An 18,902-nucleotide genomic window follows, 5' to 3' on the forward strand; every position below is an offset into this window, starting at 1 on the left:
GGGGCGCAAAGGCTGGGATAGGATGCCTATGTAGTCAGTCAAAGTTAAAGGCGGGGAGCAAAGGCTGGGATAGGATGCCTATGTAGTCAGTCAAAGTTAAAGGCGGGGAGCAAAGGCTGGGATAGGATGCCTATGTAGTCAGTCAAAGTTAAAGACGGGGAGCACGGGCTGGGATAGGATGCCTTTTGGTAAAGAGGCACAGTGTTGAGAACCGCACTAGTCCCTGTTCAGGCACCAAAAATGTTGAGGCCCGAGCTGCCCCACTTTGGGCGGCCAAAAATGTTGTGGGCCTCTCTACTCCACGCTTGGCGGCCACTGTATCCCGGCCCAAGCTGCCACTCCAGTCCGCCGGTTGGGGTTCAGCAAGAGAGAGAGTGAGGACGGACTCGAAGAACGGAGATCAGACAGAGTGTGATTCAATCCCGTTTATTCTTCAGTCCCTCTTCCTAGTCCAAGTCCCAAGTCTTGAGTTCCTAGTTCCTAGTTCCCAGTTGTACTCCTCCTAGTTCCTAGTTGTGCTCAATCTCTGTTACTCCAAATTGTTCTCCCTACAGTGTCTGATTCTCTGATCTCTTACATGTCTCACTTCTAAGCCATGCCTTTTGGTCACACCTTTAATCATGCCCTTGGGTCTTGTCTCTAAATCTGATTTCTAAATCACACTCTTAAGTCACACACCTTTAATCTCACACACCTTTAATCTCACACAAGGAAAGTCCTGGGTATCTAAAGCAAGATGTTATCAGAGTGTGCTCTGCTGTTGTAGGCTATTGTAATACAAGTCTTATGTCAGGGTATATGGCTCAAATGGCTGCAAAGCTGATAGCCGCTTTCTGCTAAAAGTCGGCCCCCAACAGCACAGCAACCCTTAGTTTGCTTCTCTTTCCTTTAAGGATAAAGATCTGCAAATGGGAGAATCTCAGATCAGGAAGGAAGACCCGAGTTTGACAGGAAAAAAAGATCAAAATGATAGCTACACAATTTATAGGTGATTCTGAGTCAGAGTCTAAACAGATACAAACCACAGCTCTAGAGCAAATGCCTGATGTGATAAAAATCACAGTTGGAAATTTTGTTCATAAAATAAGGAAGAAGAGAAGAGGGAACGGAAAATATGGTAAGATATTTCATCCATGTAGCTTATACAAAACACACACATAAAATTTCCCATCCACAAGGTTTAGAGCAGTTCTTAACCTGTGGGTCATGACCCCTTTAGGGTCAAACCCCTTTCACAGGGTTAAGACCAGTGGAAAACACAGATATTTCCATTGCAATTCATAGCAGTAGCAAGATTACCGCTACAAAGTAGCAATGAAAATAATTTTATGGTTGGGGATTACCAACTGTCACAGCATTAGGAAGGCTGAGGACAACTGGATGCCACTGCTTTTTTAAAATTTTGTTTTTAATTTAAAGAAAACTATGTGATTAGAAGAAACAGAACAGGGACCGGAGAGATCTTCCAGCAGTTAAGAGTGCTTGCTGCTCTTCCACAAGACCCAGGTTTGACTTCCAGCACCCACATGGCAGCTTACAACCATCTGTAACTCCAGTTCCAAGGAAACTGACGCTCTTTTCTGGCCTCTTTGGGGACCAGGCACACATGTGGTACATGTAAAACACTCAAGCACATAAAACAAAAATAAATCTCAAAGAAGAATCAGAACAGGTTTGCCAGAAAATATTGTCACTCTTAGGTCGGGGCAGGTATGGGGGGCTGCAGTTACGACTGCTCTGTGTCCACATCCCTTCACCATCTCTCTTAGCAACATATGAAAACAAGCCATGACAAGATGCTGAACAAAATATTTAAGTTCCATTTCTGACAACACTTACTTACCTTAGGCTGTTCTATTCTCTCTCTCCCTCTCCCTGTCCCTCTCCCCCTCCCCCTCTCCCCCTCCCCCTCTCCCTCCCCTCCCCCTCTCCCTCCCCCAGTCCCTATTACCCTCCCTCCTCTCTCCCTCCCTCCCTCCACCCCCCCTCTCTAAATTGAGGATGTTGTACCAGGCAGTGGTGGCACTGGCACATGCCTTTAGTTCCAGCCCTTTGGGAGGCAAATGTAGGTATAGCTCTCTGAGTTATAGGCAAGACTGCTCTACAGAGTGAGTTCCAGGACAGCCAGGGCTACCCAGTGGAACCCTGTCTTTAAAATAAATTAATTTAATTTAATTAAAATAAGGAACATTTATTGTTTTGTTTTGAGAAGAGAAGAGACTTCATTCTGTAGACCAGGCTAACAAGGAACTTACTATGTAGTCCAGAATGGCCTCAAACTCATGGTAACTCTCCCATCAGATTCCTGAGCATTGGGGATATGGATATGGGCTACCACACCCACCTATATATTGGTTCTTAAGCAATTTTCTATCAATTACATTTTGACTCTAATCTGACAAGTCAAGTTGAATCTGGAAGGTTTTGGGTTTGTTGATGTTGGCAATGATATTTTGGTGGAAGTGATGAACAAGGAGTTAGGCTCCATCCCGTGACATTGGGACCTCACCACTGAGGCAGAGCAGAGCTACCCAGCTAGGCCATTCCTGGATGTCTGAGTCTGGGAACCATATGATATATGCTTACAGCTTTAAGCCACAAAGGTTTGGAGTAATTTATTTCACATCAACAGAAGACTAACACACAAAAACTTGAAGGGACCTTGACAAACCTCAGTGACTCCCAGAGACCATCAGGTAGGCACTGGAATTAGAGGTCCTGTTGTTTGGGTGTGCTGGTTTGAATGAGAATGATCCCTGCAGGCCACTTTTGGATGCTTGGTCCCCAGGTGGCAGAACTGTTTGGGAAGGATTAGGAGGCGTGGCCTTGTTGGAGAAAGTGTGTCATTGGGGGCCCAGCTTTGAGGTTTCAAAAGCTCTCGCCTTTCCCAGTTGGCTTTCTCTGCCTGGTGCTTATGGAAAAGATCCAAGCTCTCAGCTACTGTTCTGGGATCATGATGCCTTATCACAGCAATAGAAAGGTAGTTAGGATGGTGAGGTGTGCACTTGAGGTGTCTTGTTTGGGAATGAAGATCCCAGTTTGTGTACAAGAGACTTGAAAACTATGAAGGGAAGACCTGCTGTGTGACCTAGCAGGCAAAATGCTAGAAGGATATTCAGAGCATCATTTTAGAGTCATTGTCTAGCAATCATAACTGACCCCCATGAAAAGGGCATCCCTAGGGAGAGTTCACAGATGAGACCTGAAGGAAATGTCGTAGCACTTCACAGTGCCATTGCTGGGGAGCCTGTGTGGGGAATGAAAGGCTAGCTCCTTCAGGACATATGAAGGAACTTTTTATTTCACCTTGTTGGAATGAAGTTTTAGGACACTTAACCTGCATTTTGGAGTGGATGACAGATGAGCTCTCACTTGAGCTGTAACTAAATGTTCTCTCTACATTAAACTACAAATTACTGACACTTAGGATCTCTGCCCAGTGTTGAGTTCTGAACAATGGGATGACAGCTGTCATCTTGGAGGCATGACGTTTTTTCACAAAGCTGTTATTTACATCTGCACTGATCTCCGGAGTTTTCAAAGCTTTCAGCAGCCTCCTTGGCAGAGCGCTGCGGTGTGAGTAGGTGGCAGTGAAGGCTTGCTCTTTTGTCGGATGAAAACACGGGCACTCAGAGACCTTAAGTGGTTCACTCCAGTTCACACAGCTGGTAACTGATCAGACAGGGACTTGGAACTTGGCTCCTATCCCTGTTCTAAGAAAAATAGCATAATGAAATTGAGCTGTAGGTGAGCACATGAGGGTGAGAGGCAACTAGAGGAGCCTTTGATTGACTACAAAGCTAACCAGAGCAAGAGAAGTGCTGATGAGGAAGCCAGTCTTCACAGGCATCCTCAGAACCCTTTCCCAAACCCAGCCTCTCTGCTTCCTCTTCTCAACCTCGTTCATTAACATAAGAAACAAGTGCCTGTTTGCTTCATCTGAAAATTGGATAGTTTGACAGTTTCCTTTCTAGGTAAAGGACAATTACTGCCTGAAGAAGAAAGGAGATTGTTAGGAGGAAGCATAATTTCCCCAAACTGTGGGATATAAGAGAAATTGATGATGATTCTTAGGAAGCTTGGGGATTTAAAACACTATATTCCTGTGGTGATATTCCGTCTGCTTAACGTTTTTTACTTAAAAGCTAATCTCCTGCTCATTGAAAGTTTTTTTGGGAGAGCTGGAGGTAAAGGGGACTCTGGCTTTCTTTCCAGTTAATTTACACCTGAGATGTCCTGGCATCTCCTTTTCCTTCAACAAAATCCTTTTCCAGGATACTCTGTTTTGTGGACCAGAGAGGGTGGGCTGGAGCCCAGGCTAGACAGGATCAACAGCAAGCAGGGAAAGCTGTCTGTGAGCCCCATGAAGGCTGTGGCTCTGACATCCTCAGAAGGGCATCGCTACCTAAACTGTCCTGACCCATCATCCATCTGAGATCCAGTTGTTGCAATCCAGGGGTTCTGATGTGCATCTGCTATCCATAGGCAAAGAATGGCTGAAGCAGAAACCAGTGTTTCTCATCCAGTCTTTGACCCCATTCTAGAGACTTTTCTGGATTCCAACAGAAGGTAGCAATTCTTAATATAGAAAACATGTCCACTGAGTTAAATAGCCGACTCTGCTTCCATTGCTCCTCAACTGTGTGACCGTGGGGTGGGGTGGCATGACTCCCTGCTGAGCTCTCAACTGTGTGACCATGGGTGGCGTGACTCCCTGCTGAGCTCTCAACTGTGTGACCGTGGGGTGGCGTGACTCCCTGCTGAGACTTTGTTTACATGCCATTAGTACTTGTTCTAGGACAGCGGTTCTCAACCCTCCTAATGCTGACCCTTTAATACAGTTCCTTTTGTTGCAGTGATCCCTAACCATAAAATTATTTTGTTGCTACTACATAACTGTAATTTTTATTATTATAAATTGTAGTAAATATCCGTTACGCAGGATATCTATGAGCCTATGAGAAGATCACATGAAAAAGGGCTGGGCCCACAGGTTGAGAACCACCATTTTAGGAGGTCTTTATGGGACTCAAGTGAGATTTTTCTTCTTTATTTAACACGGGATCTACTTAATGATACTTGTGCAACAGGCATTCATTCTTTGTCCCCAGATTCCCTTCCTATCTTTCACTCATTTTCCAGCTACATGAGTTGCCTGGGTAGATTTATTTTGAGCACATTGATCTGCCAAATGTGGCCTTCTTCAGATGGACACACAAAAGCTCACCATGTCCCTGCCATGTACCCACAAGCTTCCTGTCACTGTGACAGAATACCTGAGATAATTTAAAACTGTGGGAGTCAGTCCTCCCCTTCCACCATGTGTGGTCAGTCCTCCCCTTCCACCATGTGTGGTCAGTCCTCCCCTTCCACCATGTGTGGTCAGTCCTCCCCTTCCACCATGTGTGGTCAGTCCTCCCCTTCCACCATGTGTGGTCAGTCCTCCCCTTCCACCATGTGTGGTCAGTCTCCCCTTCTACCACGTGAGGTCAGTCCTCCCCTTCCACCATGTGTGGTCAGTCCTCCCTTTCCACCATGTGTGGTCAGTCTTCCCCTTCTACCATGTGTGGTCAGTCTTCCCCTTCTACCATGTGTGGTCAGTCCTCCCCTTCCACCATGTGTGGTCAGTCCTCCCCTTCCACCATGTGTGGTCAGTCCTCCCCTTCCACCATGTGTGGTCAGTCCTCCCCTTCCACCATGTGTGGTCAGTCTCCCCTTCTACCACGTGAGGTCAGTCCTCCCCTTCCACCATGTGGGGTCAGTCCTCCCTTTCCACCATGTGGGGTCAGTCCTCCCCTTCCACCATGTGTGGTCAGTCCTCCCCTTCCACCATGTGTGGTCAGTCTCCCCTTCTACCACGTGAGGTCAGTCCTCCCCTTCCACCATGTGGGGTCAGTCCTCCCTTTCCACCATGTGGGGTCAGTCCTCCCCTTCCACCATGTGTGGTCAGTCCTCCCCTTCCACCATGTGTGGTCAGTCCTCCCCTTCCACCATGTGGAGTCAGTCCTCCCCTTCCACCATGTGGGGTCAGTCATCCCCTTCCACCATGTGGGGTCAGTCCTCCCCTTCCACCATGTGTGGTCAGTCCTCCCCTTCCACCATGTGTGGTCAGTCCTCCCCTTCCACCATGTGTGGTCAGTCCTCCCCTTCCACCATGTGGAGTCAGTCCTCCCCTTCCACCATGTGGGGTCAGTCATCCCCTTCCACCATGTGGGGTCAGTCCTCCCCTTCCATCATGTGTGGTCAGTCCTCCCCTTCCACCTTGTGTGGTCAGTCCTCCCCTTCCAACACATGGGGTCAATCCTCCCCTTCCACAATGTGGGGTCAGTCCTCCTCTTTCACTAGGTTGGTTCCCAGGATCAAATTCTGGCCATCAGGTCTGGCAGAAGCACCCTTACCAACTGAGCCATCCCACCAGCTCAGTCTACAGTGTTTTCAAGTGCCCTGGAACCACTACCAAAACAAACTCTATCCTGGTTTATAAAGTAAGCCTCAATTCATATTAAAATATATAAAATATATTATACAACCATGCTGCTCAATAACAGAAAGATATCTGGGACTCTCTTACTCCAAACTTGGAGATTCATTCTCTCTCTCTCTCTCTCTCTCTCTCTCTCTCTCTCTCTCTCTCTCTCCACTTGTAAATAATCCATGGGTCAGAGAATATATGTCAAGGGATATTTAAAAATATATTAGAACCAAATAGAAATTATTAGAAACCAAGCCCCAGAGGCTTACTTGATCTCAGAGTTCTGCTCTAGCATCGAGAGGATTGGCTTCTTGTTGGCTGAGTCAAGGTTTGAAGTGACAGCACTGGACTTCACCCAACAAGAGACACAGCAATCTCTCTCTCTCTCTCTCTCTCTCTCTCTCTCTCTCTCTCTCTCTCTCTCTCTCTGTGTGTGTGTGTGTGTGTGTGTGTGTGTGTCCTCTGGTCTCTTCTAAAGACAACGGCATTGAGGTAGAGGCTCAGTGGGTCAGATGTTTGCTCTGAAAGCATGAGGACTTGGATTCAGATCCCAGTACCCACAGAAAGCCCGGCATGGCTGTGAGCTCCAGGGTTACTGAGAGAAAAATAAAACAGAGAGTAGAAGAAAAAAGTACCAGATGTCAACCTTAACTTTTACTCCCCTCATGTGCATGTACTTACACACATGCACGCACTCAAGAAAAAAGAAAATAAAAATTTGTCACACCACCATGCAATAGGAGCAGCCATGCTGATTCTTTATTTAATTCTGACCACCCCCCTTAGGTACCACTTCTAAATAGCAGTATTGAATCAAGTTTCTCTCACCCGGCTAATCCCTTATGAATGGGGAGTTAACTCTATATTACTTTGCTGGGACAAAAATGTCTGGAAAAACAGCTCACGAATGGGGATCCAGTCCATCATGGTGGCAGGCCTATAAGGCAGCTGCTCACACCATGTCCACATTCCAGAGGCAGCGAGAGGACTCCAGATGCACAGCTCACTTCCCTTAACTTCAGCATGCACAGTCCAGGATGCAGGGAAGAGTCCAAAGCCAATGCCTCGTCAGTTCTCGTCCACAGGACAGTAAGGTGTTCTCAGAGGCTCAGAATCCAGGCAGTTACTGAGGGCATCCACTGATGGTTGCTTAGATAACAAGCCTGGTTAGAGGCAGAAGCCTCAAGGATCTACAGGTCTGCGGTCCATTCATCTAGACCCGGGTGCTGCCAGCTCCACACGAAAACAGTAGGTATTATCAACAGCTGCGCTATCTTTCTGGATCATTCTACTGGTGACAACCCTTAGGGCTACTCTTCCTTGATGGTTCTAACTTGTGTCAGAAAACTAGCCAGCTCATTGGATTACCCATCCCTCCCTTTAAATTAACTTACTCTTCAGCGTGAGCAAGATGACTCAGTAGGTAAGGACATTGTCCCTGATTCTGACCAACAGTTAGATCACTGAGACCCACATGGTAGAAGGAAAGAACTGGCTACTGAGAGTTGACCTCTGACTCCAATTATACTAAATAAATATAACAAAAACATTTTTAAAAATTAACTTTTTCTATTAAAATGGCATGGCACCTTCATATGTGTGTGGTGTTCATCACACTCTGCTTGCATCTCTGTTGCTTTTCTAATTCCCTTTCTCCCTCTGGTTATACCCTATCTCGTCCCACCCAGACCCTGTTTCTTACCTCTCATAAGCGCCTTTGTAGGTTTTTTTTTATTATCAAATCATAATTTTTACTTTTTAACACAGGGGTTATAAACACAAAAATGCAGGATGTGGGGAAGGAGATGACACAGGAGCATAGGTGTTTAGGGGGGAATACAGATATCTTTCAGAACAGGGTATCAGCTGGGTAAAGGTTCAGGGGACAGGTTAGTATGACTCTGCCTATGATTCACTTGTCCTTATCTAAGTTGATACTATCCACCAAGGCTGCCTATTTACAAGGTCTATGACTACTCAGGCTGCTAGATTTCCACAAAAGTTGCCTGTTTAGAATAGCTTATAACCATCTGTTTCAGTGTTTTTCCATAGAGACCCAAGACTTTGTGTTAGCAGGCATGTATGTCAGGCCTATTGCTGATTTTAGGCTTATGGCTGATTTTAGGCCTTCAGTGTATAAGCAGGGCTGCCCCTGACATCTCCTCCCTTCTCCAAGTATAGAAGGGCTGTGGCGATTCTAATCTTGCCAAGGCAGGGATAGAGGCCTGACCTTCAGTAATTAAAGGGGACCTTGTAATGGCTCTGGTCCTCCTGTCGTTGTCCAGTGAGGCATGAGGGCCATACCCACCCAATGTCTTTTTCCTGGAGAGGGGATACTTTTGACATCAATCCCCTATGCAGTCAGGCTTGTCCCTCAGGGAACCCAGAAACATATTTTTAACTTTTATTTATATTCCCTTGCAGTGCTTAGCCTCGCAGCCTAAGCAAGAATTCAGATCGCCAGTTAGAGGGGGCTCTGGGTGGCCCCTCTCTGCTTGGTCTAGGGGTGGAAGTCCACTCTTTTAGGTTGGGTGGAGATGGGATTTGGGAACACCCTGGATAGAGTAACAACCTCATCTTGAGTCTCGTGGTCCTCCATAGCTAACTTATGATAATGCATCTGAATAAATTTTGCTATCAGATTATCTATCTGTTGTTTCACAAAGTTAGTCAGCCTATTTAAGGCCCAGGGACCAAAGGAAATAAACAAAAAATAACCCAATTAATGGTCCCAAGATGGAAGGAAGTAGGGTTGACAACCATGGAGAGGCTGAAAATCAATTCTTGTACCAGCTCTCATCTTTCTCTTTTTCTCTCTGTCTTTTCTCAAGACCTTCTCTGGCCTTTTTCATTCTCTCTCTCTCTCTTTGTTTTTTGAGACAGGGTTTTTTTTTTTTTTTTTTTTTTTTTTATAGCCCTGGCTGTCCTGGAACTCACTCTGTAGACCAGGCTGGCCTCGAACTCAGAAATCCACCTGCCTCTGCCTCCCAAGTGCTGGGATTAAAGACAGGTGCCACCACCGCCCGGCCTTTCATGCTCTCTTTTATTATCCCTGTTTTGTCTATGTAAAAGCAGCATTCTTCTTTAAGGGCTGTACACAGTCTAGAGCTGTACACAGTCTTTTCTATTGTAAAAGAGAAAATTAAGTCCAATAAAGTCCTTTGCAATTTTTGGAGATCGCATTCCTTTGTAGTTTTAACACACACACACACATACACACTCACACAAGTTAACTCTCACTTTCAAGTCTCATGCACTTAGTGGGAAATCTGTCCACCAGAAATGCTTCCACTCTCTTGTCCAGGTCCATACTCCACCTCGAGTATTTTTCAGAGGGCCTTTTCTTGTCACCGGAGGTTAAGGTGCGCTGTCTCTTCTTCCTTCAAACTCACAGAACCTTATGGTCTTGTGCTCCATCGCAGTGTTCAGCATTATGCCAACCGAATAATGATGCATTTAAGAGAAAGGCCAAAGGAGAAAAACAAAAGAAACAGAAGAGGAGAAGCCACGGTGGCATGGGGAAAGAGAAAAACAAGGAGAGCTCAGAAGTCATGGAAACCTGGGAGAAAGAGTTCAGGGGAGGGTGGGGACTGCGCATCCTCTACCGCTGAGCACAGTACACACCAGCACTGGGGGTGGTGAGAATGGAACGCGGTCCCCTGAGCACGGTGGGCAGGCTGAGGAAGGAGTGGGGGCAGCGACTGAGTGGCTGAAGAACTTAACAAGTGGGAGAGGGGAGAAGTGGGGCTCACTGGTGGCAGCAGAGGAACATGAAATGAAGAAGGGTTAGAAATATTCTATCTACAGTAGGCAGAAGCAGGGCATAATGCTGCATATCCAATCTCTGCACTTCAAAGGCACAGTACGAAGATGAGAAGTTCGAGGCCAGCATGGAGACCTCGGTGAATGCCAGGGCAGCCTCTTTACACAATGAGACCACATCAAAGGAGAGTGCATCTTAAGATGGGGACTAGTGAGGGTGTCTGGGTCAGGGTTTGTATTCCTGCACAAAACATCATGACCAAGAAGCAAGTTGGGGAGGAAAGGGTTTATTCGCCTTATACTTCCACATTGCTGTTCATCACCAAAGGAAGTCAGGACTGGAACTCAAGCAGGTCAGGAAGCAGGAGCTGATGCAGAGGCCATGGAGGGATATTACTTACCAGCTTGCTTCCCCTGGCTTGCACAGCCTGCTTTCTTATAGAACTCAGGACTACCAGCCCAGGGATGGCACCACCCACAATGAGCCCTCCCACCCTTGATCACTAATTGAGAAAATGCCTGGATCTCATGGAGGCATTTCCTCAAGGGAGGCTCTTTTCTCTGTGATAACTCTAGCTTGTGTCAAGTTGACACATAAAACCAGCCAGTATGGGGTGGGGGTGGGGGGACTAGTGGTGTCCATGAGGCATAAGCTCAGAAAGGAGGGGACCAGAAAGCAAGAGCAGAGGGGAAGGGAGAGAAAGGGGCAGGAAAAATGGGGGTTGGGGTGGACATAAGAACATAAAACATGAGGGAAGTATGACGGCATAGCTAGAAAATGCTCTGGTAAAACCTGTCATGGTATATGTGCACTTAAATTTATTTAAAAACACAGGAAAGATGGACGGTGGGACTTACTGATAGGGAAGCCCTGCTAGAGCATGAAGTTAAGAAGATAAGGGAACCACAGAGCAGAGCCCCTAGGTAGCAGAGCCAGGCGGCTCACATGCAGGTGGAGGCCAGAGCTGAAGGGACTTGCTCCTGTGATGACCGCTGAGATGAGGCTGGGCTGCTTGCCCTTCCTTCCTATGGCTTGTGGGTGAGGGGTCCAGCTGGCATTCAGCTTCTGGCTTCCGTGTGTTTCATAAAGGACCAACTCTGAGCACTCCTTGCACCTGGCTAGAGGTAACGCTTGTCCTTTTCTTATGAATCTCTCCTCGTGTCAGGAGCTGACCTACGATCCCCAGAAATGTACACTGTGAGTCTCTGTAATATGCCTTGAGGACCCAGGATTCCCTTACCTTCTGATTTTAGCTTGTTAAACACATGGACCACAACCTCATGTGTCTCAGTTTTTCCTGAACCAAACATCATGGAATCACCTGTCACATAGATAGTCAAAGCTCCTCATTTTGAATATATATATACATATATATATATATCTCTCCATGGTATAAATGTCTCTACCATAGATAGGACACTTCAATAGACATTAACAGTCTATTTATGTGGAACACAACAATGTATACAGTGTTATGTCCAGGTAAGAGAAAAGGAAGCTTCCAGAGAATAACACAGCTTTAATTGAGCTAGAAAAACGAAGCCCCCACATATCATGCTACTTTCTGACCCTTCTTGTCAAACCATGTGTTGTCTCTATATCAATCCTTTGTGCCTCTGACCCAGATGTGTGTGTGTGTGTGTGTGTGTGTGTGTGTGTGTGTGTGTTTGGGGGGGTTGCTGAATTCTTGTATCGGATGTGTGGGGTGAGCATCAGACTTCGGAATTCTCCTAGGACAATGGCTCATCCTTTCTAAGCTCCTGTCTTAGCTGCCTCTTCCAAAAGCCCTGTTAGAGATAAGCAGAACCCTTATCTACCCTGCTGCCCAGTCCTCAGACACTTTTGCAGGTGCTCGGCAAGAAACAGCAGGGCCTCTGGAACCCTCTCTAGACTCTATTCCCCAGTCCGTTCAGTGCTGGTTTGGGCTGTGGTGAACTGCGGGACTCAGCAGCAACTAGAGAGATGCCAGAGCAAATCTGGGCAAGTGAGGGAATCTCAGCTCACGGGAAGCAGAAACCACTAGATACCCGTAGCGTCTGTGCCGGCATCCACCAGAGGGCGCCATGGGCTCGTGGAGCCGGGCATGGCATGAAGTCGCCGATCAGAGGTACAGCCCAGGCTTCCACTAATCTACTGACGGTGTCACTCATTTGGACAAACAATGGAGAACCTACAAGATTTAGAACACCTCTTTCTTTTAAATGTTTCTAGAGCAAAAGTTATCAAAAAAATATCCTTTTGTTTGACTCTTGTTATCCAAACAACTTAAAGAACTGTATCAGTATTGTTGTCTCACAAGTCAGTCAATTATTACAGTACATCCAAGATACCTGGGAGTTCCAAATGAGTCACACCCAAGCCTCTGAACTTTTAAACTTGGGGGGGGGGGGAGTAGCAGATTAAGCAGGTATCAAATAACTATGTCATGGCGAAGGAGGTATGAGGAAGAAGGTGGTAGAGAGTTCTGGAAAGGGGCTAGAGCTTCACTGAAATAAGACAAATGCCCTGTCCACGGAGGACCAGGGCCTTTACCAAGGAAAAGTCTACCAACAGTGGAGCTGCCGCAACAGAATGGGTGGGTTTGACCGGTTCTGGCAATAGGTTTTCTGGTGCTTGATTCTCATCAGTGACAAACAGCAATATGCCCTGCCCTTGAGCCCTTGTTGATCATGAAAGGCAGGTGAGAAAGTAGCAATGGGTGGGTTAAATGTCCAACGTGTGCTAGAGACATGGCAGCCATCGGAAGCATCTGCTACACTTGTACAGGTGTCAAAAGCCGTATGGGATGTTGATGTAGCTAGAAGTGATAGGGGTAGAGATGCACACAGACAGAGGTTAGGGCAGGCATGGTGGTGCATGCCTTTGCTTCCAGTGTTCAGGGGTCAGAACTGGGGGAATCTCTGTGAGTTCCAGGCCAGTATGGTGTACACATTGAGTGCTGGGGCTAGCATGGTGGAGCACACAGTGAGATCCCGTCTTGAAACACACACACACTCACGCACGGGGGGGTGGGGGGGGAGAGGAGGGGAAGAGAGGGAGAGAGGGAGAGGGAGGAGTTTTTGTTCAAGCCTTTTAATCACCAAAACAACACAAGAACTCTATCAATACTATTAATACCATTGTCTCTTTGGGAGTAAGTATATCATAATTATAATACGTTGCCTATTTTATTAAAAGAATTCTTTTATACTGGTATAAGGTCAGTTTAATTTAGAACCAATTAAGACAAGTTCTGATCTTGGATATAAAGAAATGTCACTACTAAAGAACTAAATGTAATTCACATTGTCATCATTAAAAAGTGTTGTATTGCTCCAGCATAACAATGTTTATTTTATTATTTATTTTTGCAGTAAGCTTAACTAGATGGTTTAAGACTTGGGACTAGACCTCTAATTAGTTTTTTTTTTTTTTCCTTTTTGGCAAGTCATTCAACTTTTTAAAGTCTCAGATGCCTCATTTAATATCAATAAAGACAGCAAAGTGCTCTGTCTCCTCCTGCTATGAACCACACGTGGGTTCTCAGTTCTGTGCTAAGTGATGTCTCCTGAGTTTGGTCTTTGTGCCATTGAGGGTCTCTGCGCTCTGTAGAATGCTGTATGAAGGAAAGACTGAGGGAGGGTGGAGTGGGGCACTGAGTCTAATAGGAGGTAGGATTCCCCATGTCACCCATGTTTTCTCTATGTCCACTGGGGACCAAACAGTCCCAAACTTGCTGTAATCATTGCTGGAACCATGTTCCACCCTTTTATGACACTTATAAGCCAGGCTATTTGTCCACCATTTTGGATACAGACATAGTGTTCTGTACCAATTGTCTAAGAGTAATACCTGTAGTATTTTTCAGGGTCACCCACTAAATGTTCCAGGCATTGCCTGTGCAGATGGTAGAACTTCCTAGCCCCCCTAAAGTCACAGGAGAGGAGTCACGTTACTGGTTCTAGCTGTCAATTAAGGAGCAGCAGAGACTTACATCTTTCCCAGTACTCATCGACTGCCTGCAGAAGACCCCCCAGACAGCCCTTGCTCTGTGCCCAGGATTGCTCAGTCAGCTTGGACACAGGGACAAGAAAGAGTGCTATGTGGAGCAGAACTCCCACCAATATGCCATGTGTATTTTGTGGAGGCCTTGCTATTTGGGAACCTTCGAATCTAAGTTCATCTCAACTAATGAAGGCTCTGCCCTAATAAACAACTAAATGAACTGATGTAGCCACCTCCTTGGCTGAGTGGAAACTAGTCAACAATTGTTTCCTACAGAGCACCCGCCCATCTTTGTGTGTGTGTGTGTGTGTGTGTGTGTGTGTGTGTATGCATGCATGCATGTGCATGCACTTTCACATGTGTGTGTGTTTTCTTGAGGATTGAACCCAGGGCTTCTCACATGCAAAACCAGTCCTCTACCACCAAGCTACATACCAGCCCTCTATTCCTGATTCTTTTACATAGCACATACTTAATAAATACCATTGGCTTAATATGAATACTTAAAAGGTTCTAGACACAGCACAATGTATGAGAAAGAAGCAGATATATGGGATGTTCTCTCTGTGTGGTGTCTTAGCTAGTGTGCTGTCATTCCAGGGACTATGGAAAGAAGGAGTCCAGGCTATCACTTCCCTGCATCCATTTGTAATCTTTATTGGGTGACCACTGACCCATCCATCTCCTTGGGGGATTCAAGCAAATGTTGGCCTCTGAGTCACTGCAATAGAGTTCAGAGTAGAGAGAGTAAAGGCCCAAATAAGAAGCCATGGTAGGCCACGTAAAAGTCAGTTCATAGAAAGGTGAGCCTTGGACTGAGTTGGGAGTGTGCTGGTGTGGAGGGGAGCCGGGCCGGGGCTGGGTTGGCAAGGCTGTGAATAGCTTTTGCCATTGAGTTGCTACATATTTATTCCCAGACCCAGGTAGCTGGACTCTTTTCAGCAGAACCTGTGAGGGACAGATGATAGACCCTGACCAGGGTGACATTTTCGAGGCCCATTAAGTGTCTATAAATGGCAAGAACTGGCACAGCAGTAGGTGGGGACAGACATTAACACACCCTTCTAAGCCCCTCTTTTATCGCTGCCGTTAGCAGACCCAAACAACATCCACCAAAGGTTTCATTCTTGGATAGAGGGCAAATCACCTTCAGCAGTGCATCCCTCTGGCACCCTGTTTGGAGGTGAGTCTGCTGAGAAGTTACAGAGGAGAAAAACATCCATTTGCTACCCTCTCCCCAGTCCTCCCCAGTTCTCCCACTACAGTTGGGGATTTAACCCAGGGCGCCCTGAAACACTAGGTTATGCTGAGTTCTACCCCTGACAGCAAGCTGCTTTGAAAAGAATTAATTCTAGAAACTACTTCTCAACCACTGAATGTTCAGTGTCTCTCTAGAAAGCAGTTCAAACCCATCTGCAAGGCCAAGGGGTCTTTAACCGTGAGGTTCCTGCCCACCTCCTCCCTCCCTGTTCCTACCTGCATAAGCCAGGCTGAGTAACCCTTCCCGTCCATTTCATAGTCAGTTCGCTTTGCCTCCTATGTTTTTCCCTTTCTGCTGCTGAAGGTTCTGACTCAAAAGACCTTGTAGTGATGCTTCCCTAAACTCCTCCAGGCAAGGGATGCTGCTCCTATTCCCGGAACTGTTGCAACACGGGCTGTACCGCCCTGGGCAGCCTCACTGCCCCGACCATTAGCCATTTCTGCATGCGCCCCAGCTTGATCATCTTTGTTACATTCTTACATCATTTTTTTCTTCCTCGCCTCTGCCCTTTCTCAAAGATTATGAAATGACTAGACTATTGTTATAATCCAAAGGGCATTTAACTCAATGTATACACAGTTGCCTTCCTGTCCTTTACATTGTATACAAGGGTCAAGAGGAGGACCAACCAGGCAGTACTTATGATCAGAAGTTTATATTCTAAGCCCTAGCTGGCAAGGGCCTGTTTTCCTTTTCACCTGGAGTCTGAAGCAGGTTATTTTAGACCCTCCTCTCCTCCAGGTAAATTTAAGAGTGCTTTCTTATGCCAAGCACAGACACTCATGCCTTTGAATCTCAGCACTTGGGACGTTGAGGCAAGAAGAACTCTATGAGTTCAAGACCAGGTGGTATACACAGTGAGATCCAGGACAGCCAGAACTACATAGTGTGGCCCTGTCTTGAAATCAGGGTGTGTGTGTGTGTGTGTGTGTCAGGGAGGTGGGGATTTTGACAAGCTGGTGTCTTACATATTCATGGTGTCTCTGGGGAGTTTTCATATGGTTAAGTTAGAGAGTGGGAAGGTGAGAGATTTATTTAGGAACAAGGATGTAATGAGTGCAGCGTTTGCATGGAGAACACCCGACTTCACTCTAATATAAACATTCATCCAATACAATATTGGCATTTTGTTTGGTCAAGTGTTTTGTATTCCCAATGCAAAAGACCTGTAATTGAAAGTAGACTAATACTACTCACCCAGGAGAATGCCAGTCTGACTGTATATCTGAAGAGTCTCTTAAGAGGCAGGTGCTCTCTCTCTCCCTCCCTCCCCCCACCTCTCTCCTTTTTTCTTTCACTTTAACCAGGATGCTCATCGGGACAATATTGGGAGCTTGTGGCTTCTCTGTTTTAAGGAAGCTACAGAGATGGCAACAGACTCTTATATTTTAAGTCTTTCTCTGTTTGCCTGGTGGAAGCAGGTGTGGGAGGAGAGGGAGGGGGAGATAACTAACTCAAAAGCTCAAATTCAGTATTTAATTCTAAATGTAGCTCTCGTTCAGTATGCTGAAAACATGGGATTCGTGTCTATGATTTTCGATTCCAACTCTATTTGCACGTCAGATAGGGCCCATCAGACAAAATTAGAGAGAGACTGGGAAACACCAAGTTAGGACCTCTAACCTCAAGAAATGCCTGAGCTACTGGACTGCCCAGCAGAGCCAGGCTAGGGCAGGACAAATGAAGCATTCTATTTATGTGTAAAGCTTAACGGGCACCCATAAACCAAGTAAAGAAAATTGTACTTTGTGAACTATTTAAAATGATCTAAAATTGGCAAGATCAGTTCATCCTGGAAATTCGTATCACCTTTTAGTTTAAAAAATATGACTTAAATACCATTTTGTTTAATAAACGTTTGGGCAATTTTTAAACTTAGAGTGTACCCCTACCGTCTTTTAGCACTGGGCCTGCTTCCTAAACTCATAGTTTGGAGAGAAAATTCTCATTTGTCATTAATTTTTACTGCATGACCTTAAAGGGACTTTTACAATAATTTTTTAAGGCGCCAATGATCTTAAGACCATAATCATTCCCAAAGGTGCATTTTTATCAGCATCCGTGTCCCAAGTAGTCCCATGCAATAGGACTGGCTCTGAGGAATATTACTGTACTACGGGGAGGGGGCGTGACTGCGCGCTCAAACTTTGGGAGATGTGCCTGAACTCAAACCCCTCAACTCTTCTCTTGTGTGTATGTGGAAGGGCACGGTGTACTGCACTTGATATGTCGTTCCTGGAGACTGCCTCCTCTTCTTTAAACTACAAGAAATGATAACCCTTTCCACAGAGGAAAAAGTTAACGGGATGCGGTTTGTACATTTTGGTCTACACTTATCAGAGTCGCCAGATAAACACTCAGCTTTTCACCATCCCTACGAACAGTCAGACTTGCCTTGGCACTCGGGTGAGGGCGGAGGTTTTCTTTTTCCACTCACACAGCCCGCAGCTGCGGGACCAACCCCTTCCCGGGCGCAGGCTGGAAGTTCCCGCTGCGCGGCGCCTGGGGCCTGGCGCTCTCCTCCCGGTCCTCCCAGGTTCCCAATCCTCTCGGCGTAGAGCCATTCCCTGCCGCCCGCCTTCCCTGTCCTGGTCCCAGGCCGAGGAAATTCTTCCCCAGCAGCCCAGGGCTTGCCTCACGTGACTACCGGCCGTCGGGGCGCTTCCAGAGAGTTTAAAGGTTATGGAGGAAATTAGCATGGATGCAGCCATTGGCCCCCAGGAGGGCGCACCCGGCTTTCCCGCAGCCCGAACGCCCGTTGTCAGCGCGCAGATCGAGCCTTGTTCCCTTAAGGGGCACACACGAGGTCCCGCATATGTAGGAGGAGTCACTTTAAGAAATAAACAGACATTCGAACCAGGCCGGGCCAGGGTTTTACCAGTCTTCCACTTGTCAACAAGTTCTCGCAACCGGAGTAGGTCCGGAACAAATCCCTAGAGGGGAGAGCCTCCCCAAAGGGGAAAAAATGGAGGAAAATTAGGTTTCAAAACTCACACCCAGAAGAAGGGCGCAGCAGTCCGGGTGTCCCCTCCCCCATCGCAGCACAGTAGAGAATCCCAGGGCAGAGTGACAAACAGGCCAGATCTCCGCGAGCGGCTGGTGACCGCCGCAGTCCAGGCAGAGTTGGGGAAGGTGCTTAGTCTTCTTGGACATTGCGACCCCCTCCATTCCTCCAATCCCAGTTCTAAATGATAGTGTGAACCGCAGGGTGGGAGAGAGAAGCGCGGCCCGCCGCTCTCCGGGTTCAGATCGGGCTCCCCCGGTGCAGATCCGAGGAGCACAGACTCGGCCTGCGACAGTCGTTCCCGCACCCCAGCGCCGCCACACTCCTGAGTCCCGCGCGGAGTCCTCCCTCAGCTCCCCCGCGCGCCGCGGTCAACCGACCGGGCTGGCCCGCTCGCTGCTGTTTTCTGCTCGGCTCA

The sequence above is a fragment of the Arvicanthis niloticus genome, chromosome 11 (assembly GCF_011762505.2).
Source record: "Arvicanthis niloticus isolate mArvNil1 chromosome 11, mArvNil1.pat.X, whole genome shotgun sequence".
Classification (NCBI taxonomy): domain Eukaryota; kingdom Metazoa; phylum Chordata; class Mammalia; order Rodentia; family Muridae; genus Arvicanthis; species Arvicanthis niloticus.